This window comes from Pleurodeles waltl, chromosome 12, assembly GCF_031143425.1.
Source record: "Pleurodeles waltl isolate 20211129_DDA chromosome 12, aPleWal1.hap1.20221129, whole genome shotgun sequence".
In the NCBI taxonomy this organism is placed as follows: domain Eukaryota; kingdom Metazoa; phylum Chordata; class Amphibia; order Caudata; family Salamandridae; genus Pleurodeles; species Pleurodeles waltl.
Window position 1 is genome coordinate 27,763,345 of NC_090451.1, and position 25,381 is coordinate 27,788,725.

Consider the following 25,381-nt stretch of genomic DNA (forward strand, 5'->3'; position numbering starts at 1 on the left):
ATGTCAGGCAGCTATATGACATTCACTAATTAAGGCTTGTATATTTTTTTTAATGGTACATTTCAGTGCTGTTAAAGTCCAGTGGAATGACCCGGGGAGAGAGAACCACCAAGCACAATGAAATACTTAAAAGCAGTCATCTTGGATTGTTACTGGAATGGGAAAAACTACCCAGAAGTCCTCATGGGATCACAGTGAAGTAATAAAACCACACTCTGAATTACACATGAAGTCACTGTGAAGTCATGCAAGCAACACCTGAAGTACTAGTGATGTAATTGTGAAATAGCCTGCTCCCATCCCCTAGTTGCCATTGTGTAATTTGTAGTAATCTGCTTCCATCTCCTAGTTGTCATAGAGTCATCATGAAATAATCTGCCCTCATCCCCTGGTTGTCATGGAGTCATCTTGAAGTAATCTATCCCCATCCCCAAGTTGTCACAGAGTCATCAGAAGTAATCTGTTCCCATCCCAGAGTTGTCATGGAGTTATCACAAAGTAATCTGCTCTAATCCTTTTGTTGTCATGGAGAATCCTGTAGCAGTTAAAGATAATCACACATTTTCAAAGGAAGTCATCAGTACACCATCCTGCAGTGGTTTCAGTGATGACGCTGGAGTCATCTCATTTAAATATTTTGCCCTATACACATACTTCAGGATGGCAAGTGATGACTTCCCCAGATAATTACAGGAATAGCCCAGCTGAAGTCATTAGATGACTTCAGAATGACTCCAGGAAGATCTTCCTTTTTGACTTGGGATAGAGACAGGATGGCTCCCGCAGATACTTGTAAGTGTGGGGGAGATGTCTACCCGGAGTTATCACTCTGGGTGCACTCACCCGCTCATGAGGGCCTAAGCTGAGACGCAGTGAAATGAATGCCAATGAAATAACAGCAGCTCCACAGGGTCGGTCTGCGACACCTCGTCTGTGACCAGTGCCAGGGCGCCCGGTCCTGGGCAGAGGAGCTGCGAAGGCTTTACATCAACCTATAGAGACGGTGTTTGCAGAAGGAAACTCAGGCAGTGGTTCAGAGGTCGGTGGTAACAGGAAATCCTGCACTTTCCTTCTGTACAGCGTGCTAAATCTGCATCCGTATAATTCTGTTCCACTGGAGAAACTTTCTTTGCAGGACTGATCTCCACTTCCACAAATCAGAGGCTTTTCACTTACTTTTACTATACCTCCTGCCTCTACCACCTGGAGGGCGACACCCCTCAACCAACCCCCACCCCCCTCTCGCGCCGGGCTGTAGCTCGCGTCTCCACCCACTTTCCACGGTTAGATTTGACGAAACTCCTCCTGGTCTTTAGAAGAGAGACGGACTGGTCACAGGACAGCTCCTTTTGCTCCGTTCCACTACTTCTAAGCACTACACGACTGTGTGGGCAACCAAGCCAGGCCTTCCAGAAGAGATGTCCACAGGCATGTGCAAAGCCTTAAAAGAACAAAGGGCCAGATGTAGCAAGCATTTTGCATGGTGCAAACTACGAAAATTGCAGTTTGCGGCATGCAAAATGCCGATTGCGATGCACATTCACAATTTGCGAGTCGGTACCGACTCGCAAATTGTGAATGCGACTCGCAAATAGGAAGGGATGTCCCCTTCCTATTTGCGACTCGCATCGCTATGCTAAATTGCTTTGTGACTGCGAATGCGGTCGCATAGCAATTCGCAGTTACCACCAGTGTCACACTGGTGGTAACCCATTCGCAAAAGGGAAGGGGGCCCCATGGGACCCCTTCCCCTTTGTGAATGTTGCCAAAAAGGGTATTTCAGAGCAGGCAGTGGTCCAATGGACCACTGCCTACTCTGAAAAACCGAAACCAAGTGGTTTCATTATTTTATTTTGCAACTCGTTTTCCTTTAAGGAAAACAGGCTGCAAAATAAAATAAAAAACTGCTTTATTTAAAAAGCAGTCACAGACATGGAGGTCTGCTGTCTTCAGCAGGCCGCCCTCCCTGTGAGTGCAAAATGCGACCCACCTCATTAATATTAATGAGGTGGGTCTTTGCGACCCCATAGCGATTCGCAGACGGTGTCTGAGACATCGTTCTGCATCCGATTTTGCGAATCAGAAATTGCAGACGTATTTAAAGACTTGAGGAAGCTGACAGAATCATTTTGCTTCTCATCTGTAGTGCTGGGGCCCTCCACACGGAAGAGTCCTGACCAAAAATAGGATGGGGGGCTAGAGAAGACCCTTGGGATAGGGTATGCATCATTTCTGGTCAGAGGACCAAAGGGCCTTCAGGTTTTAATGTACTGACAGATGAATGATTGAATCTTTTCCACATCAGGACCTCAGGCCCCATCCAGTCCTTTAGTCTTGTCAAGAGGATGCTGTGGTCCAGAGAGCAGGAGGCCGCTGATTGGTCGCGTAGAGTCAGCGCTGCTTCCTGTGCTTCTAGCAGCGCAGCGGGGGCGTCCCCTTGTTTGATGGCTGTTGTGGGTTTCTGGACCTCACAGGGGTCTGCAGCCAGGTGGGCGGTGGTCGTGAAGACAATGGGGGTGATTCTGACCGCGGCGGTCGGCGGTCGCCGCCCGCCAAGCGGTTCCCGCCGAAAGACCGCTCCGCGGTCAAAAGACCGCGGCGGTCATTCTGGCTTTCCCGCGGGGCCGGCGGGCGACCGCCAGAAGACCGCCGGCCGGCCCAGCGGGAAAGCCCCGTCAACAAGGAAGCCGACTCAGAATTGAGCCGGCGGAGTTGAAGGGGTGCGACGGGTGCAGTGGCACCCGTCGCGATTTTCACTGTCTGCAAAGCAGACAGTGAAAATCTTTGTGGGGCCCTCTTACGGGGGCCCCTGCAGTGCCCATGCCATTGGCATGGGCACTGCAGGGGCCCCCAGGGGCCCCTCGACACCCCATACCGCCATCCTGTTCCTGGCGGGCGAACCGCCAGGAACAGGATGGCGGTATGGGGTGTCAGAATCCCCATGGCGGCGCAGCAAGCTGCGCCGCCATGGCGGATTCCCATGGGCAGCGGAAAGTCGGCGGTACACCGCCGGCTTTCCGCTTCTGGCCGCGGCTGTACCGCTGCGGTCAGAATGCCCGGCGGAGCACCGCCAGCCTGTTGGCGGTGCTACCGCCAACCTCCGCCCTGGCGGTAATTACCGCCAGGGTCAGAATGACCCCCAATATTCTTCCTCCACTCTGACCTGCAGATCTTTGAGCCTTCTCGCTCCCCTTCTGTGCTAAAATCATACATGTAATAAAAAAATAAATACAAAGGGACTGGCCGTGTAACAGTCATGTGTGTATCAGACCAGAACAAGGTGGGTTACAAAATGTGTTTAAAAAACGTGACAGCAAAGGCAAGATGAATAGGTTTCTCAGTTTACAGAGAAAGACATTACTGGGACATCAGGTGAGATGCCTGAAGATGTGCAGGTAACTCAGAGGCAGGTGCATCCATCTATAGACTGACATTACCAGGGACATCAGGTGCGAGAGGAGCTGTGCAGGTAACAGGCACACGTGCATCCATCTATAGACTGACATCACCAGGGACATCAGGTGTGAGAGGGGGCTGTGCAGGTAACAACACAGGTGCATCAATCTATAGACCGACATTATCAGGGACATCAGGTGTGAGAGGGGCCGTGCAGGTGACAGGGGCAGGTGCATCAATCTATAGACTAACATTACCAGGGGCATCAGGTGTGAGAGGGACTATGCAGGTAACAGGGGCAGGTGCATCAATCTATAGACTGACATTACCAGGGACGACAGATATGAGAGGTGCCGTGCAGGTAACAGACACAGGTGCATCAATCTATAGACTGATACTGCCAGGGTCATCAGTTGTGAGAGGGGGCCGTGCAGGTGACAGGGGCAGGTGCATCAGTCTATGGACTGACATTACCAGGGACATCAGGTGTGAGAGGGACTGTGCAGGTAACAGGCACACGTGCATCCATCTATAGACTGACATCACCAGGGGCATCAGGTGTGAGAGGGACTATGCAGGTAACAGGGGCAGGTGCATCAATCTATAGACTGACATTACCAGGGACGACAGATATGAGAGGTGCCGTGCAGGTAACAGACACAGGTGCATCAATCTATAGACTGATACTGCCAGGGTCATCAGTTGTGAGAGGGGGCCGTGCAGGTGACAGGGGCAGGTGCATCAGTCTATGGACTGACATTACCAGGGACATCAGGTGTGAGAGGGACTGTGCAGGTAACAGGGACAGGTGCATCCATCTATAGACTGACATTACCAGGGACAGCAGGTGTGAGAGGGACTGTGCAGGTAACAGGGGCAGGTGCATCAATCTATAGACTGACATTACGAGGGACATCAGGTGTGAGAGGGACTGTGCAGGTAACAGGGGCAGGTGCATCAATCTATAGACTGACATTACGAGGGACATCAGGTGTGAGAGGGGGGCCGTGCAGGTAACAGGGACAGGTGCATCCATCTATATATACACTGATATTACCAGGGACAGCAGGTGTGAGAGAGGGGACCCTGCAGGTAACAGGACAGGTGCATCCACCTATAGACTGGCATTACCAGGGACATCCGCGTGAGAGGGGGCGTGCAGGTAACAGGGACGGGTGCATCAATCTATAGACTGACATTACCAGGGACAGCAGGTGTGAGAGGGACTGTGCAGGTAACAGGGACAGGTGCATCCATCTATAGACTGACATTACCAGGGACAGCAGGTGTGAGAGGGACTGTGCAGGTAACAGGGGCAGGTGCATCAATCTATAGACTGACATTACGAGGGACATCAGGTGTGAGAGGGACTGTGCAGGTAACAGGGGCAGGTGCATCAATCTATAGACTGACATTACGAGGGACATCAGGTGTGAGAGGGGGGCCGTGCAGGTAACAGGGACAGGTGCATCCATCTATATATACACTGATATTACCAGGGACAGCAGGTGTGAGAGAGGGGACCCTGCAGGTAACAGGACAGGTGCATCCACCTATAGACTGGCATTACCAGGGACATCCGCGTGAGAGGGGGCGTGCAGGTAACAGGGACGGGTGCGTCACAGACTGACATTACATGACGAGTTCCTCGATATACAGCCCGGGCCGTACAGCTCACATGATTCCAGGGAAGGGCCACCAGCCGATTCTAGGCGCCCCAGAAGCAGGCGCGGCTGGTAGGACCTGCTCTGCCCGCCCGTCTGCCCTCCTGGACACTGCGCTGTGACCAGAACACCCATCAATGATTTGCTTGCTGGCTGCGCGTTGTGTTTTCGGTGGTTACACATTGAACAGTGAAGTCCATCTCGCTGCAGGGTCTGATCGACCAGTGGTCGCTGCTTTTGTTTACCTGTCACAAGCCAGTGCCTTAACCTGTGGGGGGGGGGGGGGGGTCTGGCTCCTGTACATATGAACACCCCCCGCCTCCTCTCCAGCTCATCTCAGCAGGAAGTTGGGGAGGTGCGAGGGCCGGCGCAGGATGTGGTGAGAGAGGCTCGGACCCCCGGGGGATCTGCACAGGACTGAGGCCTCACAACTCCGAGCTGTCCTGCAGAAGTGCGCTGCGGCTTCGGTAAGTGCTCACAGCACATCCCCACAGCGCCTGGAGGCCCGCGCGCGGAGGGGCAGAGGTTCAAGCAGTGTTAACCTGGTTGATTTATAAAGCGCTTTATAGCGCGCTTCTGCGTTCCTAAGCGCTGTTACTGTTTCCCACGTCCCTGTGCTCCGTTTACTCATCTCTGAGGGATGGAAGACTGACTCTCTCTTTCTGAGATTCCATCCGCATGCCTCAGCAGTGAGCGTCTAAGGTCCTAGCACCTCTGCTGCCAAAGTGGCTTCAGTCTGCTAAATCACTTTTAGCCGGGAGGGTACGTAACTGACTCTGGTGATTTGATTTGCAGGCGGCCGAGAGGGACTCACTGATGGGGTCAAGGTGTGTTGCACTGACAGTGTGTGACAGAGGGGGCGCCCTGATGGAGTGAAGGAGCACTGCAGTGACAGTGAGTGACAGAAGGAGACTCAGTGATGGAGTCAAAAAGGCGCACTGCAATGACAGTGTGCGACAGAAGGGACGCAGTGATGGATCCAGGAGCACTGCAGTGACAGTGAGTGACAGAAGGGGACTCAGTGACAGGGGTCAAGGAGCACTGCAGTGACAGTGAGTGACAGAAGGGGACTCACAGATGGAGGGGAATCACTGATGGGGGTCAAGGTGCACCGCAGTGACAGTGTGTGACAGAAGGCACTCACTGATGGAGTCAAGGTGCACTGCAGTGACAGTGTGTGACAGAAGGCACTCACTGACGGAGTCAAGGTGCACTGCAGCGACAGTGTGTGACAGAAGGGGACTCAGTGACGGGGTTAAGGAGCACAGCAGTGACAGTGTGTGACAGAAGGGGTTCACTGATGGGGGTCAAAGAGCACTGCAGTGACAGTGTGTGACAGAAGGCACTCATGATGGAGTCAAGGAGCACCACACTGGCAGTGAGTGACAGAAGGCACTCACTGATGGAGTCAAGGAGCACTGCAGTGACAGTGAGTGACAGAAAGGGACTCAGTGACGGGTTCAAGGAGCACTGCAGTGACAGTGAGCGACAGAAGGGGACTCACAGATGGAGGGGGACTCACTGATGGGGTCAAGGTGCACTGCAGTGACAGTGTGTGACAGAAGGCACTCACTGATGGAGTCAAGGTGCACTGCAGTGACAGTGTGTGACAGAAGGGGACTCTGTGACGGGGTTAAGGAGCACTGCAGTGACAGTGTGTGACAGAAGGGGTTCACTGATGGGGGTCAAAGAGCACTGCAGTGACAGTGTGTGACAGAAGGCACTCATGATGGAGTCAAGGAGCACCACACTGGCAGTGAGTGAAGAAGGCAATCACTGATGGACTCAAGGAGCACTGCAGTGACAGTGTGTGACAGAAGGGGCTCACTGATGGGGTCAAGGAGCACTGCAGTGACAGGGAGTGACAGAAGGGACTCACTGATGGGGTCAAGGTGCACTGCAGTGACAGTGTGTGACAGAGGGGGGCTCACTGATGGGGTCAAGGAGTGTTGCACTGACAGTGTGTGACAGAGGGGGCACACTGATGGAGTGAAGGAGCACTGCAGTGATAGTGAGTGACAGAAGGAGACTCAGTGATGGAGTCAAAAAGGCGCACTGCAGTGACAGTGTGCGACAGAAGGGACGCAGTGATGGGTCAAGGAGCACTGCAGTGACAGTGAGTGACAGAAGGGGACTCAGTGACGGGGTCAAGGAGCACTGCAGTGACAGTGAGTGACAGAAGGGGACTCACAGATGCAGGGGGACTCACTGATGGGGGTCAAGGTGCACTGCAGTGACAGTGTGTGACAGAAGGCACTCACTGATGAAGTCAAGGTGCACTGCAGCGACAGTGTGTGACAGAAGGGGACTCAGTGACGGGGTTAAGGAGCACTGCAGTGACAGTGACAGTGTGTGACAGAAGGGGTTCACTGATGGGGGTCAAAGAGCATTGCAGTGACAGTGTGTGACAGAAGGCACTCACTGATGGAGTCAAGGAGCACTGCAGTGACAGTGTGTGACAGAAGGGGCTCACTGATGGGGTCAAGGAGCACTGCAGTGACAGGGAGTGACAGAAGGGACTCAGTGACGGGGTCAAGGTGCACTGCAGTGACAGTGTGGGACAGAAGGCACTCACTGATGGAGTCAAGGAGCACTGCAGTGACAGTGTGTGACAGAAGGGGACTCAGTGACGGATTCAAGGAGCACTGCAGCGACAGTGTGTGACAGAAGGTACTCACTGATGGAGTCAAGGTGCACTGCAGTGACAGTGTGTGACAGAAGGGGCTCACTGATGGGGTCAAGGAGCACTGCAGTGACAGTGTGTGACAGAAGGGGGCTCACTGATGGAGTCATGGAGTACTGCAGTGACAGTGTGTGACAGAAGGCACTCTCTGACAGAGTCAAGGTGCACTGCAGTGACAGTGTGCAACAGAGAGGGGCTCACTGATGGGGTCAAGGTGTGTTGCACTGACAGTGTGTGACAGAGGGGGCGCACTGATGGAGTGAAGGAGCACTGCAGTGATAGTGAGTGACAGAAGGAGACTCAGTGATGGAGTCAAAAAGGCGCACTGCAGTGACAGTGTGCGACAGAAGGGACGCAGTGATGGGTCAAGGAGCACTGCAGTGACAGTGAGTGACAGAAGGGGCTCACTGATGGGGTCAAGGAGCACTGCAGTGACAGGGAGTGACAGAAGGGACTCAGTGACGGGGTCAAGGTGCACTGCAGTGACAGTGTGGGACAGAAGGCACTCACTGATGGAGTCAAGGAGCACTGCAGTGACAGTGTGTGACAGAAGGGGACTCAGTGACGGATTCAAGGAGCACTGCAGCGACAGTGTGTGACAGAAGGTACTCACTGATGGAGTCAAGGTGCACTGCAGTGACAGTGTGTGACAGAAGGGGCTCACTGATGGGGTCAAGGAGAACTGCAGTGACAGTGTGTGACAGAAGGGGGCTCACTGATGGAGTCATGGAGTACTGCAGTGACAGTGTGTGACAGAAGGCACTCTCTGACAGAGTCAAGGTGCACTGCAGTGACAGTGTGCAACAGAGAGGGGCTCACTGATGGGGTCAAGGTGTGTTGCACTGACAGTGTGTGACAGAGGGGGCGCACTGATGGAGTGAAGGAGCACTGCAGTGATAGTGAGTGACAGAAGGAGACTCAGTGATGGAGTCAAAAAGGCGCACTGCAGTGACAGTGTGCGACAGAAGGGACGCAGTGATGGGTCAAGGAGCACTGCAGTGACAGTGAGTGACAGAAGGGGACTCAGTGACGGGGTCAAGGAGCACTGCAGTGACAGTGAGTGACAGAAGGGGACTCACACATGGAGGGGGACTCACTGATGGGGGTCAAGGTGCACTGCAGTGACAGTGTGTGACAGAAGGCACTCACTGATGGAGTCAAGGTGCACTGCAGTGACAGTGTGTGACAGAAGGGGCTCACTGATGGGGTCAAGGAGCACAGCAGTGACAGTGTGTGAAAGAAGGGCGCTCACTGATGGAGTCATGGAGTACTGCAGTGACAGGGAGTGACAGAAGGGACTCACTGATGGGGTCAAGGTGCACTGCAGTGACAGTGTGTGACAGAGGGGGGCTCACTGATGGGGTCAAGGTGTGTTGCACTGACAGTGTGTGACAGAGGGGGCGCACTGATGGAGTGAAGGAGCACTGCAGTGATAGTGAGTGACAGAAGGAGACTCAGTGATGGAGTCAAAAAGGCGCACTGCAGTGACAGTGTGCGACAGAAGGGACGCAGTGATGGGTCAAGGAGCACTGCAGTGACAGTGAGTGACAGAAGGGGACTCAGTGACGGGGTCAAGGAGCACTGCAGTGACAGTGAGTGACAGAAGGGGACTCACAGATGGAGGGGGACTCACTGATGGGGGTCAAGGTGCACTGCAGTGACAGTGTGTGACAGAAGGCACTCACTGATGAAGTCAAGGTGCACTGCAGCAACAGTGTGTGACAGAAGGGGACTCAGTGACGGGGTTAAGGAGCACTGCAGTGACAGTGACAGTGTGTGACAGAAGGGGTTCACTGATGGGGGTCAAAGAGCATTGCAGTGACAGTGTGTGACAGAAGGGGCTCACTGATGGGGTCAAGGAGCACTGCAGTGACAGGGAGTGACAGAAGGGACTCAGTGACGGGGTCAAGGTGCACTGCAGTGACAGTGTGTGACAGAAGGCACTCACTGATGGAGTCAAGGAGCACTGCAGTGACAGCGTGTGACAGAAGGGGACTCAGTGACGGATTCAAGGAGCACTGCAGCGACAGTGTGTGACAGAAGGTACTCACTGATGGAGTCAAGGTGCACTGCAGTGACAGTGTGTGACAGAAGGGGCTCACTGATGGGGTCAAGGAGCACTGCAGTGACAGTGTGTGACAGAAGGGGGCTCACTGATGGAGTCATGGAGTACTGCAGTGACAGTGTGTGACAGAAGGCACTCTCTGACAGAGTCAAGGTGCACTGCAGTGACAGTGTGCAACAGAGAGGGGCTCACTGATGGAGTCATGGAGCACTGCAGTGACAGTGTGTGGCAGAAGGGACTCAGTGATGAGGTCAAGGAGCACTGCAGTGACAGTGAGTGACAGAAGGGATTCACTGATGGAGTCATAGAGCACTGCAGCAACAGTGTGTGACAGAAGGGGACTCAGTGACGGGGTCAAGGTGCAGTGACAGTGTGTGACAGAAGGCACTCACTGATGGAGTCATGGAGCACTGCAGCGACAGTGTGTGACAGAAGGGGCTCACTGACGGAGTCAAGGAGCACTGCAGTGACAGTGAGTGACAGAAGGGACTCAGTGACGTAGTCAAGGAGCACTGCAGTGACAGTGTGCGACAGAGGGGGACACACTGATGAGGACCAAGGAGCACTGCAGGGGCAGTGTGTGACAGAAGGGGACTCAGTGACGGGGTCAAGGAGCAGTGCAGTGACAGTGTATGACTGAAGGGACCCAGTGAAGGGGTCACGGAGCACTGCAGTGACAATGTGTGACAGAAGGGGTCTCACTGATAGGGTCAAGGTGCACTGCACTGACAGTGTGTGACAGAAGGGGCTCACTGGTGGAGTCAAGTAGCACTGCAGTGACAGTGTGTGACAGAAGGCACTCACTGATGGAGTCAAGGAGCACTGCAGTGACACTGTGTAACAGAAGGGGACTCATTGATGGGGTCAAGGAGCACTGCAGTGACAGTGTGTGACAGAAGGGACCCAGTGAAGGGGTCAAGGAGCACTGCAGTGACAATGTGTGACAGAAGGGGGCTCACTGATGAGGTCAAGGTGCACTGTAGTGACAGTGTGTGACAGAAGGGGCTCACTGATGGAGTCAAGGAGCACTGCAGTGATACTGTGTAACAGAAGGGGACTCAGTGATGGGGTCAAGGAGCACTGCAGTGACAGTGTGTGACAGAAGGGGCTCACTGATAGAGTCAGGTAGCACTGCAGTGACAGTGTGTGACAGAAGGCACTCACTGATGGAGTTAAGGAGCACTGCATCGCCAGTGTGTGACAGAAGGGACTCAGTGACGAGGTCAAGGAGCACTGCAGTGACATCATGTGACAGAAGGGGTTCACTGATGGAGTCAAGGTGCACTGCAGTGAGAGTGTGTGACAGAAGGGAACTCACTGATGGAGTCATGGAGCACTGCAGTGACAGTGTGTGACAGAAGGGGACTCAGTGATGGGGTCATGGAGCACTGCAGTGACACTGTGTAACAGAAGGGGACTCAGTGATGGGGTCAAGGAGCACTGCAGTGACAGTGTGTGACAGAAGGGGCTCACTGATGGAGTCAGGTAGCACTGCAGTGACAGTGTGTGACAGAAGGCACTCACTGATGGAGTTAAGGAGCACTGCAGCGCCAGTGTGTGACAGAAGGGACTCAGTGACGAGGTCAAGGAGCACTGCAGTGACATCATGTGACAGAAGGGGTTCACTGATGGAGTCAAGGTGCACTGCAGTGAGAGTGTGTGACAGAAGGGGACTCACTGATGGAGTCATGGAGCACTGCAGTGACAGTGTGTGACAGAAGGCACTCTCTGATGGAGTCAAGGAGCACTGCAGTGACACTGTGTGACAGAAGGGGACTCAGTGACGGATTCAAGGAGCACTGCAGCGACAGTGTGTGACAGAAGGAACTCACTGATGGAGTCAAGGAGCACTGCAGTGACAGTGTGTGACAGAAGGGGCTCACTGATGGGGTCAAGGAGCACTGCAGTGACAGTGTGTGACAGAAGGGTCTCACTGATGGGGTCAAGGAGCACTGCAGTGACAGTGTGTGACAGAAGGGGGCTCACTGATGGAGTCATGGAGTACTGCAGTGACAGTGTGTGACAGAAGGCACTCTCTGACGGAGTCAAGGTGCACTGCAGTGACAGTGTGCAACAGAAGGGACTCAGTGATGGGGTCAAGGAGCACTGCAGTGACAGTGTGTGACAGAAGGCACTCACTGATAGAGTCAAGGTGCACTGCAGCGACAGTGTGTGACAGAAGGGGACTCAGTGACGGGGTTAATGAGCACTGCAGTGACAGTGTGTGACAGAAGGGGTTCACTGATGGGGGTCAAAGAGCACTGCAGTGACAGTGTGTGACAGAAGGCACTCATGATGGAATCAAGGAGCACCACACTGGCAGTGAGTGACAGAAGGCACTCACTGATGGAGTCAAGGAGCACTGCAGTGACAGTGTGTGACAGAAGGGGACTCAGTGACGGGGTCAAGGTGCACTGCAGTGACAGTGTGCAACAGAAGGGACTAAGTGATGGGGTCAAGGAGCACTGCAGTGACAGTGTGTGACAGATGGCACTCACTGATGGAGTCAAGGTGCACTGCAGCAACAGTGTGTGACAGAAGGGGACTCAGTGATGGATTCAAGGAGCACTGCAGTGACAGTGTGTGACAGTGGGGGTTCACTGATGGAGTCAAGGTGCACTGCAGTGACAGTGTGTGACAGAAGGGAACTCACTGATGGAGTCATGGAGCACTGCAGTGACAGTGTGTGACAGAAGGCACTCTCTGATGGAGTCAAGGAGCACTGCAGTGACACTGTGTGACAGAAGGGGACTCAGTGATGGATTCAAGGAGCACTGCAGTGACACTGTGTGACAGAAGGGGACTCAGTGACGGGGTCAAGGAGCACTGAATTGACAGTGTGCGAAAGAAGGCACTCACTGATGGAGTGAAGGAGCACCTCAGTGACAGTGAGTGACAGAAGGCACTCACTGATGGAGTCAAGGTGCACTGCAGTGACAGTGTGTGACAGAAGGGGACTCAGTGACGGAGTCAAGGTGTGCCACAGTGACAGCATAGACAGAGGGGGCTCACTGATGGAGTCAAGGAGCACTGCAGTGACAGTGTGTGACAGAAGGGACTCAGTGACGGGGTCAAGGTGCACTGCAGTGACCGTGAGTGACAGAAGGGGACTCAGTGATGGAGTCAAGGATCACTGCAGTGACAGTGTGCGACAGAGGGGGACTCACTGATGAGGGCCAAGGAGCACTGGAGTGACAGTGTGTGACAGAAGGGGGCTCACCGATGTGGTCAAGGTGCACTGCAGTGACAGTGTGTGGCTGAAGGGACTCAGTGATGGGGTCAAGGAGCACTGCAGTGACAGTGAGTGACAGAAGGGGACTCAGTGATGGAGTCAAGGATCACTGCAGTGACAGTGTGCGACAGAGGGGGACTCACTGATGAGGGCCAAGGAGCACTGCAGTGACAGTGTGTGACAGAAGGGGGCTCACTGATGGGGTCAAGGTGCACTGCAGAGACAGTGTGTGACAGAAGGGACTCAGTGATGGGGTCAAGGAGCACCGAATGACAGGGTGGGACAGAAGGGGGCTCACTGATGGGGTCAAGGTGCACTGCAGTGACAGTGAGTGACAGAAGGGGAGTCAGTGATGGGGTCAAGGTGCAATGCAGTGACAGTGAGTGACAGAAGGGGACTCAGTGACGGAGTCAAGGAGCACTGCAGTGACAGTCTGTGACAGTGGGGGACTCACTGATGAGGGCCAAGAAGCACTGCAGTGACAGTGTGTTACAGAAGGCATTTACTGATGGAGTCAAGGTGCAGTGACAGTGTGTGAAAGAAGGCACTCACTGATGGAGACAAGGAGCACTGAAGTGACAGTGTGTGACTTAAGGGACTCAGTGATGGGGTCAAGGAGCACTGCAGTGACAGTGAGTGACAGAAGGGGACTCAGTGATGGAGTCAAGGATCACTGCAGTGACAGTGTGCGACAGAGGGGGACTCACTGATGAGGGCCAAGGAGCACTGCAGTGACAGTGTGTGACAGAAGGGGGCTCACTGATGGGGTCAAGGTGCACTGCAGAGACAGTGTGTGACAGAAGGGACTCAGTGATGGGGTCAAGGAGCACCGAATGACAGGGTGGGACAGAAGGGGGCTCACTGATGGGGTCAAGGTGCACTGCAGTGACAGTGAGTGACAGAAGGGGAGTCAGTGATGGGGTCAAGGTGCAATGCAGTGACAGTGAGTGACAGAAGGGGACTCAGTGACGGAGTCAAGGAGCACTGCAGTGACAGTCTGTGACAGTGGGGGACTCACTGATGAGGGCCAAGAAGCACTGCAGTGACAGTGTGTTACAGAAGGCATTTACTGATGGAGTCAAGGTGCAGTGACAGTGTGTGAAAGAAGGCACTCACTGATGGAGACAAGGAGCACTGAAGTGACAGTGTGTGACTTAAGGGACTCAGTGATGGGGTCAAGGAGCACTGCAGTGACAGTGTGTGACAGAAGGGACTCAGTGACTGGGTCAAGGAGCACTGCAATGACAGTGTGTAACAGAAGGGGGCTCACTTATGGGGTCAAGGAGCACTGCAGTGACAGTGTGTGACAGAAGGGACTTAGTGACGGGGTCAAGGTGCACTGCAGTGACAGTGTGTGACAGAATGGGACTCCGTGACGGGGGTCAGGGTGCAGTGCAGTGACATTGTGTGACAGAAGGCATTCACTGATGGAGTCAAGGTGCAGTGACAGTGTGTGACAAAATGCACTCAGTGATGGAGTCAAGGTGCAGTGACAGTGTGTGGCATAAGGGACTCAGTGATGGGGTCAAGGAGCACTGCAGTGACAGTGTGTGACAGAAGGGGACTCAGTGGCGGGGGTCAAGGTGCACTGTAGTGACAGTGTGTGACAGAAGGCACTCACTGATGGAGTCAAGGAGCACTGCAGTGACAGTGAGTGACAGAAGGGGACTCAGTGACAGAGTCAAGGAGCACTGCAGTGACAGTGTGTGACAGAAGGAGGCTCAGTGACGGGGTCAAGGAGCACTGCAGTGACAGTGAGTGACAGAAGGGGACTCAGTGATGGAGTCAAGGAGCACTGCAGTGACAGTGTGTGACATAAGGGACTCAGTAACGGGGTCAAGGAGCACTGCAGTGACAGTGAGTGACTGAAGGGGACTCATTGATGTGGTCAAGGAGCACTTTAGTGATAGTGTGTGACAGAAGGGGACTCAGTGACGGGGTCAAGGTGCACTGCAGTGACAGTGTGTGACAGAAGGGGCTCACTGATGGAGTCAAGGTGCACTGCAGTGACAGTGAGTGACAGAGGGGGCTCACTGATGGTGGCCATAGAGCACTGCAGTGACAATGTGTGACAGAAGGCATTCACTGATGGAGTCAAGGTGCAGTTACAATGTGGGACTGAAGGCACTCACTGATGGAGTTAAGGAGCACTGCAGTGACAGTGTGTGACACAAGGGACTCAGTGATGGGGTCAAGGAGCACTGAAGTGACAGTGTGTGACAGAAGGGGACTCAGTGACAGGGGTCAAGGTGCACTGTAGTGACAATGTGTGACAGAAGGCCCTCACTGATGGAGTCAAGGAGCACTGCAGTGACTCTGAGTGACAGAAGGGGGCTCAGTGATGGGTCAAGGAGCACTGCAATGACAGTGAGTGACAGAAGGGGGCTCACTGATGGAGTCATGGAGTACTGCAGTGACAGTGTGTGACAGAAGGCACTCTCTGACGGAGTCAAGGTGCACTGCAGTGACAGTGTGCAACAGAAGGGACTCAGTGATGGGGTCAAGGAGCACTGCAGTGACAGTGTGTGACAGAAGGCACTCACTGATAGAGTCAAGGTGCACTGCAGAGACAGTGTGTGACAGAAGGGGACTCAGTGACGGGGTTAAGGAGCACTGCAGTGACAGTGTGTGACAGAAGGAGTTCACTGATGGGGGTCAAAGAACACTGCAGTGACAGTGTGTGACAGAAGGCACTCATGATGGAGTCAAGGAGCACCACACTGGCAGTGAGTGACAGAAGGCACTCACTGATGGAGTCAAGGAGCACTGCAGTGACAGTGTGTGACAGAAGGGGACTCAGTGACGGGGTCAAGGTGCACTGCAGTGACAGTGTGCAACAGAAGGGACTAAGTGATGGGGTCAAGGAGCACTGCAGTGACAGTGTGTGACAGATGGCACTCACTGATGGAGTCAAGGTGCACTGCAGCAACAGTGTGTGACAGAAGGGGACTCAGTGATGTATTCAAGGAGCACTGCAGTGACAGTGTGTGACAGTGGGGGTTCACTGATGGAGTCAAGGTGCACTGCAGTGACAGTGTGTGACAGAAGGGAACTCACTGATGGAGTCATGGAGCACTGCAGTGACAGTGTGTGACAGAAGGCACTCTCTGATGGAGTCAAGGAGCACTGCAGTGACACTGTGTGACAGAAGGGGACTCAGTGATGGATTCAAGGAGCACTGCAGTGACACTGTGTGACAGAAGGGGACTCAGTGACGGGGTCAAGGAGCACTGAAGTGACAGTGTGCGAAAGAAGGCACTCACTGATGGAGTGAAGGAGCACCTCAGTGACAGTGAGTGACAGAAGGCACTCACTGATGGAGTCAAGGTGTACTGCAGTGACAGTGTGTGACAGAAGGGGACTCAGTGACGGAGTCAAGGTGTGCCACAGTGACAGCATAGACAGAGGGGGCTCACTGATGGAGTCAAGGAGCACTGCAGTGACAGCCAGTGACAGAAGGCACTCACTGATGGAGTGATGAAGCACTACAGTGACATTGTGTGACAGAAGGCACTCACTGATAGGGTCAAGGAGCACTGCAGTGACAGTGTGTGACAGAAGGGGACTCAGTGACGGGGGTTAAGGTGCACTTCAGTGACAGTGTGTGACAGAAGGGGCTTACTGATGGAGTCAAGGAGCACTGCAGTGACAGTGAGTGACAGAAGGGGACTCAGTGGTGGAGTCAAGGATCACTGCAGTGACAGTGTGCGACAGAGGGGGACTCACTGATGAGGGCCGAGGAGCACTGCAGTGACAGTGTGTGACAGAAGGAGGCTCACCGATGGGGGCAAGGTGCACTGCAGTGACAGTGTGTGGCAGGAGGGACTCAGTGATGGGGTCAAGGAGAACTGCAGTGACAGTGTGTGACAGAAGGGACTCAGTGACGGGGTCAAGGTGCACTGCAGTGACCGTGAGTGACAGAAGGGGACTCAGTGATGGAGTCAAGGATCACTGCAGTGACAGTGTGCGACAGAGGGGGACTCACTGATGAGGGCCAAGGAGCACTGCAGTGACAGTGTGTGACAGAAGGGGGCTCACTGATGGGGTCAAGGTGCACTGCAGTGACAGTGTGTGGCTGAAGGGACTCAGTGATGGGGTCAAGGAGCACTGCAGTGACAGTGAGTGACAGAAGGGGATTCAGTGATGGAGTCAAGGATCACTGCAGTGACAGTGTGTGACAGAGGGGGACTCACTGATAAGGGCCAAGGAGCACTGCAGTGACAGTGTGTGACAGAAGGGGGCTCACTGATGGGGTCAAGGTGCACTGCAGAGACAGTGTGTGACAGAAGGGACTCAGTGATGGGGTCAAGGAGCACCGAATGACAGGGTGGGACAGAAGGGGGCTCACTGATGGGGTCAAGGTGCACTGCAGTGACAGTGAGTGACAGAAGGGGAGTCAGTGATGGGGTCAAGGTGCAATGCAGTGACAGTGAGTGACAGAAGGGGACTCAGTGACGGAGTCAAGGAGCACTGCAGTGACAGTCTGTGACAGTGGGGGACTCACTGATGAGGGCCAAGAAGCACTGCAGTGACAGTGTGTTACAGAAGGCATTTACTGATGGAGTCAAGGTGCAGTGACAGTGTGTGAAAGAAGGCACTCACTGATGGAGACAAGGAGCACTGAAGTGACAGTGTGTGACTTAAGGGACTCAGTGATGGGGTCAAGGAGCACTGCAGTGACAGTGAGTGACAGAAGGGGACTCAGTGATGGAGTCAAGGATCACTGCAGTGACAGTGTGCGACAGAGGGGGACTCACTGATGAGGGCCAAGGAGCACTGCAGTGACAGTGTGTGACAGAAGGGGGCTCACTGATGGGGTCAAGGTGCACTGCAGAGACAGTGTGTGACAGAAGGGACTCAGTGATGGGGTCAAGGAGCACCGAATGACAGGGTGGGACAGAAGGGGGCTCACTGATGGGGTCAAGGTGCACTGCAGTGACAGTGAGTGACAGAAGGGGAGTCAGTGATGGGGTCAAGGTGCAATGCAGTGACAGTGAGTGACAGAAGGGGACTCAGTGACGGAGTCAAGGAGCACTGCAGTGACAGTCTGTGACAGTGGGGGACTCACTGATGAGGGCCAAGAAGCACTGCAGTGACAGTGTGTTACAGAAGGCATTTACTGATGGAGTCAAGGTGCAGTGACAGTGTGTGAAAGAAGGCACTCACTGATGGAGACAAGGAGCACTGAAGTGACAGTGTGTGACTTAAGGGACTCAGTGATGGGGTCAAGGAGCACTGCAGTGACAGTGTGTGACAGAAGGGACTCAGTGACTGGGTCAAGGAGCACTGCAATGACAGTGTGTAACAGAAGGGGGCTCACTTATGGGGTCAAGGAGCACTGCAGTGACAGTGTGTGACAGAAGGGACTTAGTGACGGGGTCAAGGTGCACTGCAGTGACAGTGTGTGACAGAATGGGACTCCGTGACGGGGGTCAGGGTGCAGTGCAGTGACATTGTGTGACAGAAGGCATTCACTGATGGAGTCAAGGTGCAGTGACAGTGTGTGACAAAATGCACTCAGTGATGGAGTCAAGGTGCAGTGACAGTGTGTGGCATAAGGGACTCAGTGATGGGGTCAAGGAGCACTGCAGTGACAGTGTGTGACAGAAGGGGACTCAGTGGCGGGGGTCAAGGTGCACTGTAGTGACAGTGTGTGACAGAAGGCACTCACTGATGGAGTCAAGGAGCACTGCAGTGACAGTGAGTGACAGAAGGGGACTCAGTGACAGAGTCAAGGAGCACTGCAGTGACAGTGTGTGACAGAAGGAGGCTCAGTGACGGGGTCAAGGAGCACTGCAGTGACAGTGAGTGACAGAAGGGGACTCAGTGATGGAGTCAAGGAGCACTGCAGTGACAGTGTGTGACATAAGGGACTCAGTAACGGGGTCAAGGAGCACTGCAGTGACAGTGAGTGACTGAAGGGGACTCATTGATGTGGTCAAGGAGCACTTTAGTGATAGTGTGTGACAGAAGGGGACTCAGTGACGGGGTCAAGGTGCACTGCAGTGACAGTGTGTGACAGAAGGGGCTCACTGATGGAGTCAAGGTGCACTGCAGTGACAGTGAGTGACAGAGGGGGCTCACTGATGGTGGCCATAGAGCACTGCAGTGACAATGTGTGACAGAAGGCATTCACTGATGGAGTCAAGGTGCAGTTACAATGTGGGACTGAAGGCACTCACTGATGGAGTTAAGGAGCACTGCAGTGACAGTGTGTGACACAAGGGACTCAGTGATGGGGTCAAGGAGCACTGAAGTGACAGTGTGTGACAGAAGGGGACTCAGTGACAGGGGTCAAGGTGCACTGTAGTGACAATGTGTGACAGAAGGCCCTCACTGATGGAGTCAAGGAGCACTGCAGTGACTCTGAGTGACAGAAGGGGGCTCAGTGATGGGTCAAGGAGCACTGCAATGACAGTGAGTGACAGAAGGGGGCTCACTGATGGAGTCATGGAGTACTGCAGTGACAGTGTGTGACAGAAGGCACTCTCTGACGGAGTCAAGGTGCACTGCAGTGACAGTGTGCAACAGAAGGGACTCAGTGATGGGGTCAAGGAGCACTGCAGTGACAGTGTGTGACAGAAGGCACTCACTGATAGAGTCAAGGTGCACTGCAGAGACAGTGTGTGACAGAAGGGGACTCAGTGACGGGGTTAAGGAGCACTGCAGTGACAGTGTGTGACAGAAGGAGTTCACTGATGGGGGTCAAAGAACACTGCAGTGACAGTGTGTGACAGAAGGCACTCATGATGGAGTCAAGGAGCACCACACTGGCAGTGAGTGACAGAAGGCACTCACTGATGGAGTCAAGGAGCACTGCAGTGACAGTGTGTGACAGAAGGGGACTCAGTGACGGGGTCAAGGTGCACTGCAGTGACAGTGTGCAACAGAAGGGACTAAGTGATGGGGTCAAGGAGCACTGCAGTGACAGTGTGTGACAGATGGCACTCACTGATGGAGTCAAGGTGCACTGCAGCAACAGTGTGTGACAGAAGGGGACTCAGTGATGTATTCAAGGAGCACTGCAGTGACAGTGTGTGACAGTGGGGGTTCACTGATGGAGTCAAGGTGCACTGCAGTGACAGTGTGTGACAGAAGGGAACTCACTGATGGAGTCATGGAGCACTGCAGTGACAGTGTGTGACAGAAGGCACTCTCTGATGGAGTCAAGGAGCACTGCAGTGACACTGTGTGACAGAAGGGGACTCAGTGATGGATTCAAGGAGCACTGCAGTGACACTGTGTGACAGAAGGGGACTCAGTGACGGGGTCAAGGAGCACTGAAGTGACAGTGTGCGAAAGAAGGCACTCACTGATGGAGTGAAGGAGCACCTCAGTGACAGTGAGTGACAGAAGGCACTCACTGATGGAGTCAAGGTGTACTGCAGTGACAGTGTGTGACAGAAGGGGACTCAGTGACGGAGTCAAGGTGTGCCACAGTGACAGCATAGACAGAGGGGGCTCACTGATGGAGTCAAGGAGCACTGCAGTGACAGCCAGTGACAGAAGGCACTCACTGATGGAGTGATGAAGCACTACAGTGACATTGTGTGACAGAAGGCACTCACTGATAGGGTCAAGGAGCACTGCAGTGACAGTGTGTGACAGAAGGGGACTCAGTGACGGGGGTTAAGGTGCACTTCAGTGACAGTGTGTGACAGAAGGGGCTTACTGATGGAGTCAAGGAGCACTGCAGTGACAGTGAGTGACAGAAGGGGACTCAGTGGTGGAGTCAAGGATCACTGCAGTGACAGTGTGCGACAGAGGGGGACTCACTGATGAGGGCCGAGGAGCACTGCAGTGACAGTGTGTGACAGAAGGAGGCTCACCGATGGGGGCAAGGTGCACTGCAGTGACAGTGTGTGGCAGGAGGGACTCAGTGATGGGGTCAAGGAGAACTGCAGTGACAGTGTGTGACAGAAGGGACTCAGTGACGGGGTCAAGGTGCACTGCAGTGACCGTGAGTGACAGAAGGGGACTCAGTGATGGAGTCAAGGATCACTGCAGTGACAGTGTGCGACAGAGGGGGACTCACTGATGAGGGCCAAGGAGCACTGCAGTGACAGTGTGTGACAGAAGGGGGCTCACTGATGGGGTCAAGGTGCACTGCAGTGACAGTGTGTGGCTGAAGGGACTCAGTGATGGGGTCAAGGAGCACTGCAGTGACAGTGAGTGACAGAAGGGGATTCAGTGATGGAGTCAAGGATCACTGCAGTGACAGTGTGTGACAGAGGGGGACTCACTGATAAGGGCCAAGGAGCACTGCAGTGACAGTGTGTGACAGAAGGGGGCTCACTGATGGGGTCAAGGTGCACTGCAGAGACAGTGTGTGACAGAAGGGACTCAGTGATGGGGTCAAGGAGCACCGAATGACAGGGTGGGACAGAAGGGGGCTCACTGATGGGGTCAAGGTGCACTGCAGTGACAGTGAGTGACAGAAGGGGAGTCAGTGATGGGGTCAAGGTGCAATGCAGTGACAGTGAGTGACAGAAGGGGACTCAGTGACGGAGTCAAGGAGCACTGCAGTGACAGTGTGTGACAGTGGGGGACTCACTGATGAGGGCCAAGAAGCACTGCAGTGACAGTGTGTTACAGAAGGCATTTACTGATGGAGTCAAGGTGCAGTGACAGTGTGTGAAAGAAGGCACTCACTGATGGAGACAAGGAGCACTGAAGTGACAGTGTGTGACTTAAGGGACTCAGTGATGGGGTCAAGGAGCACTGCAGTGACAGTGTGTGACATAAGGGACTCAGTGACAGGGTCAAGGAGCACTGCACTGACAGTGTGTAACAGAAGGGGGCTCACTTATGGGGTCAAGGAGCACTGCAGTTACAGTGTGTGACAGAAGGGACTAAGTGACGGGGTCAAGGTGCACTGCAGTGACAGTGTGTGACAGAATGGGACTCCGTGACGGGGATCAGGGTGCAGTGCAGTGACATTGTGTGACAGAAGGCATTCACTGATGGAGTCAAGGTGCAGTGACAGTGTGTGACAAAATGCACTCAGTGATGGAGTCAAGGTGCAGTGACAGTGTGTGGCATAAGGGACTCAGTGATGGGGTCAAGGAGCACTGCAGTGACAGTGTGTGACAGAAGGGGACTCAGTGGCGGGGGTCAAGGTGCACTGTAGTGACAGTGTGTGACAGAAGGCACTCACTGATGGAGTCAAGGAGCACTGCAGTGACAGTGTGTGACAGAAGGGGGCTCAGTGACGGGGTCAAGGAGCACTGCAGTGACAGTGAGTGACAGAAGGGGACTCAGTGATGGAGTCAAGGAGCACTGCAGTGACAGTGTGTGACATAAGGGACTCAGTAACGGGGTCAAGGAGCACTGCAGTGACAGTGAGTGACTGAAGGGGACTCATTGATGTGGTCAAGGAGCACTTTAGTGATAGTGTGTGACAGAAGGGGACTCGGTGACGGGGTCAAGGTGCACTGCAGTGACAGTGTGTGACAGAAGGGGCTCACTGATGGAGTCAAGGTGCACTGCAGTGACAGTGAGTGACAGAGGGGGCTCACTGATGGTGGCCATAGAGCACTGCAGTGACAATGTGTGACAGAAGGCATTCACTGATGGAGTCAAGGTGCAGTTACAATGTGTGACTGAAGGCACTCACTGATGGAGTTAAGGAGCACTGCAGTGACAGTGTGTGACACAAGGGACTCAGTGATGGGGTCAAGGAGCACTGAAGTGACAGTGTGTGACAGAAGGGGACTCAGTGACAGGGGTCAAGGTGCACTATAGTGACAGTGTGTGACAGAAGGCCCTCACTGATGGAGTCAAGGAGCACTGCAGTGACTCTGAGTGACAGAAGGGGGCTCAGTGACGGGTCAAGGAGCACTGCAGTGACAGTGAGTGACAGAAGGGGACTCAGTGATGGAGTCAAGGAGCACTGCAGTGACAGTGTATGACATAAGGGACTCAGTAACGGGGTCAAGGAGCACTGCGGTGACAGTGAGTGACTGAAGGGGACTCATTGACGTGGTGAAGGAGCACTTCAGTGACAGTGTGTGACAGAAGGGGACTCAGTGACGGGGTCAAGGTGAACTACAGTGACAGTGTGTGACAGAAAGGGCTCACTGATGGAGTCAAGGAGTACTGCAGTGACAGTGTGTGACATAGAGGACTCAGTGATGGGGTCAAGGAGCACTGCAGTGACAGTGTGTGAGAGAAGGGGACTCAGTGACGGGGGTCAAGGTGCACTGCAGTGACAGTGTATGACAGAAGGCACTCACTGATGGAGTCAAGGAGCACTGCAGTGACAGTGTGTGACAGAGGGGGCTCACTGATGGGGTCATGGAGCACTGCAGTGACAGTGAGTGACAGAAGAGGACTCAGTGACGTGGTCAAGAAGCACTTCTGTGACAGTGTGTGACAGAAGGGGACTCAGTGACGGGGGTCAAGGTGCACTGCAGTGATAGTGTGTGACAGAAGGGGCTCACTGATGGAGTCAAGGAGCACTGCATTGACAATGTGTGACATAAGGTACTCAGTGATGGAGTCGAGGAGCACTGCAGTGACAGTATGTGATAGAAGGGGACTCAGTGACAGAGTCAAGGGGCACTGCAGTGACAGTGTGTGACAGAAGGCTCTCACTGATGGAGTCAAGGAGCACTGCAGTGACAATGTGTGACATAAGGGACTCAGTGATGGAGTCAAGGAGAACTGCCGTGACAGTGTGTGACAGAAGGGGACTCAGTGACGGGGTCAAGGAGCACTGCAGTGACCATGAGTGACAAAGGGGGACTCAGTGACGTGGTCAAGGAGCACTGCAGTGACAGTGAGTGACAGAAGGGGACTCAGTGACGTGGTCAAGGAGCACTTCAGTGAGAGTGTGTGACAGAAGGGGACTCAGTGATGGGGTCAAGGAGCACTGCAGTGGCAGTGAGTCACAGAAGGGGACTCAGTGACGTGGTCAAGGAGCACTGCAGTGACAGTGAGTGACAGAAGGGGACTCAGTGACGGGGACAAGGTGCACTGCAGTGACAGTGTGTGACAGAAGGGGCTCACTGATGGAGTCAAGGAACACTGCAGTGACAATGTGTGACATAAGGGACTCAGTGATGGGGTCAAGGAGCGCTGCAGTGACAGTGTGTGACAGAAGGGACTCAGTGATGGGGTCAAGGAGCGCTGCAGTGACAGTGTGTGACAGAAGGCACTCACTGATGGAGTCAAGGTGCACTGCAGTGAGAGTGTGTGACAGAAGGGGACTCAGTGACGGGTTCAAGGAGCACTGCAGTGACAGTGTGTGACAGAAGGGGACTCAGTGACGTGGTCAAGGAGCACTGCAGTGACAGTGAGTGACAGAAGGGGACTCAGTGACGTGGTCAAGGAGCACTTCAGTGACAGTGTGTGACAGAAGGGAACTCAGTAACGGGGGTCAAGGTGCACTGCAGTGACAGTGTGTGACAGAAGGGGCTCACTGATGGAGTCAAGGAGCACTGCAGTGACAGTGTGTGACATAAGGGACTCAGTGATGGAGTCGAGGAGCACTGCAGTGACAGTATGTGACAGAAGGGGACTCAGTGACAGAGTCAAGGAGCACTGCAGTGACAATGTGTGACATAAGGGACTCAGTGATGGAGTCAAGGAGCACTGCCGTGACAGTGTGTGACAGAAGGGGACTCAGTGACAGAGTCAAGGAGCACTGCAGTGACAGTGTGTGACAGAAGGGGACTCAGTTACGGGGTCAAGGAGCACTGCAGTGACAGTGAGTGACAAAGGGGGACTCAGTGACGTGGTCAAGGAGCACTGCAGTGACAGTGAGTAACAGAAGGGGACTCAGTGACGTGGTCAAGGAGCACTTCAGTGACAGTGTGTGACAGAAGGGGACTCAGTGATGGGGTCAAGGAGCACTGCAGTGGCAGTGAGTCACAGAAGGGGACTCAGTGACGTGGTCAAGGAGCACTGCAGTGACAGTGAGTGACAGAAGGGGACTCAGTGACGTGGTCAAGGAGCATTTCAGTGACAGTGTGTGACAAGGGGACTCAGTGACGGGGTCAAGGTGCACTGCAGTGACAGTGTGTGACAGAAGGGGACTCAGTGACGTGTCAAGGAGCGCTGCAGTGACAGTGTGTGACAGAAGGGGACTCAGTTATGGGGGTCAAGGTGCACTGCAGTGACAGTGTGTGACAGAAGGCACTCACTGATGGAGTCAAGGAGTACTGCAGTGACAGTGTGTGACAGAAGGGGACTCAGTGACAGAGTCAAGGAGCACTGCAGTGTCAGTGAGTGACAGAAGGGGACTCAGTGACGTGGTCAAGGAGCACTTCAGTGAGAGTGTGTGACAGAAGGGGACTCAGTGACGGGGTCAAGGAGCACTGCAGTGACAGTGTGTGACA

General features: G+C 54.0%; 1 protein-coding gene across 1 annotated transcript in view; it reads left to right on the plus strand.

Annotated features, from left to right (window-relative positions):
* Positions 1-5,429: 5,429 nt before the first annotated feature.
* SHC2 (SHC adaptor protein 2) overlaps positions 5,430-25,381 on the plus strand; it is a 175,465-nt gene continuing 155,513 nt past the window's right edge. Inside the window, exon 1 of the mRNA XM_069217509.1 lies at positions 5,430-5,527. The gene's annotated coding sequence lies outside the window, so the exon portion shown is untranslated. The remainder of the gene's footprint in view (positions 5,528-25,381) is intronic.